This window comes from Protobothrops mucrosquamatus, unplaced genomic scaffold (assembly GCF_001527695.2).
Source record: "Protobothrops mucrosquamatus isolate PMUCROS unplaced genomic scaffold, P.Mucros_1.0 scaffold12351, whole genome shotgun sequence".
Taxonomy (NCBI): Eukaryota; Metazoa; Chordata; class Lepidosauria; order Squamata; family Viperidae; genus Protobothrops; species Protobothrops mucrosquamatus.
In genome coordinates this window covers 1-1,792 of record NW_015398128.1, presented here as the reverse complement: position 1 = coordinate 1,792, position 1,792 = coordinate 1, and the positions used below count along the sequence as shown (strand labels likewise).

Below are 1,792 nucleotides of genomic sequence, written 5' to 3'. Positions count from 1 at the left end.
CAGGGCTTTTCAACCTTTTCACCGACTCTACCACTTTTAGGATACGCCAATATTCGAGTGCCACCTAGCAATGTATCAAAAACTTGACCAAAAAAAAAAAAGCTGTTCAAAGTTGCAATTGCACTGAAGTGACTTATGACCATTGCAGCATGCCCAGAGTCATGTGATTTATATTTGGATGCTTGGCAACTGATTCATATTTATGATGGTCACAGTGTCCCAGGGTCATGTGATCTCCTTCTGCAACCTTTTGACAAGCAAAGTCATTGGCAGGTGGCCAAGTGCTAAGGCGGGACTTCCTTCCCTCCCTCCCTCCTTCCCTGCTTCCCTCTTTCTCATTCCCATCTCCTTCTGAAGGAAGAATTTGAACTCCCCCCCCATTTCCCTTCTTCCATATATTCATTGAACAAGGAAAAGCCTCCAGAGACAGAAAAGACAAGCCATTGAGAGAACTAGCTTAAAAAGGCGCATTCCCCTTTAAGAATTAGCTACTATCTAGAAAGGAAAGTTAAGGAGCACAGTGGGCACTTAAGGAAGAAAAACAATGTAGTAAGTATGGCTGCTGGCTAAGGCAGCCTCCCCAAATGGCTCCATTCGTAAGTAAAGGAATGCTACAGGCAAAATCCATTCAGGAGAAAAATACTTCAAAATCCCTTGCAGCAAAACTTACAGCTAACAATAGCAGAGCAATAGAAGCTAACATGAGACATCAACCATCAGCCAAATAGAAATTGCCAAACACTCCTTAATACCACAAAGCACACATTGCACAAATCCCAGAACTTCAAAGTCACAAAAGCACATAAGAATCCTTCCACTCTCCATCTCCCTCCGTGATTCACCTCCAGCCAGTGCTGCCTTTCTTCATTTCTGCCTTTCTTCATTGCTGCCTTTCTTCATTCCTCATGGAGGGCAACCTATCCTCCCTACGTTCCTTGCCTCTTGGTTGTTGCCAGCACATGTGGCTGCCACAGAAGTTGTAGATCCACTTGTGGCCGGCCTGCTTGATCTCCTCTCCTCTGCCCCCACCCTCCTCCTTCTTTCCATTCCGTGAAGCTAGAGCTGACTCCTCCTCCTCCCAAGGCTGCTTTTTTCTCCCTGTCTCCTTCTCCCGGCCCAAACTGCCTCCTTTTATAGCCTCTCCTGTCTCCTCCTTTCTCATGGGGGAGGAAATTCCTTCTGTCCTGGGGCGTTTCCAGTATTTATTCCTGTTGGACTTGTGCAATTTGATGATGGAAACTGATCCCAACCAGGAACGATTTATGTTTTTCCATCTTTCAGGATCCCATTTAATTTCTTGCTGCAATTTGCTTTGGAAATGACTTAAAACAAATAATATTTTGAGGACTGAAAAGGGCTCTTGGCCTGAATTAACCAACTTGGTCTCCTGTTCTGGCCCCTCCTGTGTCTCCCCCATGTCCCTCCTCCCCTCCAGTCAAGCCCACTGTCTCCATCTCCCCCACCAAGCTGGACCCCGCTTCCCCCATACCATCCTCCTCTGCACCGCCAGGGGCTTCTACCCCGTGGAGATCGAGGTCCGGTGGCTGAAGAATGGGCGGCCGGAAGAGGAGGGCGTGGCCTTCAGGGAGGAGCTCCAGAATGGAGACTGGACCTACCAGCTCCAGGTGATGCTGGAGACCCAGCCCCAGCGGGGGGACGTCTATGCCTGCCAGGTGGAGCATGCCAGCCTGGAGGCCCCCATCACCGTCCAGTGGGGTGAGCCCCTCCCCTCCCTCCACTACTGGTCTGGGGACCCCATCCTGCCCTGAGAAGTGGGGAGAGAGCCTCCCTG

General features: G+C 49.8%; 1 pseudogene; it reads left to right on the top strand.

Annotated features, from left to right (window-relative positions):
* LOC107301405 overlaps positions 1 to 1,709 on the top strand; it is a 6,720-nt pseudogene extending 5,011 nt beyond the window's left edge.
* The last annotated feature ends 83 nt before the right edge of the window (positions 1,710 to 1,792 follow it).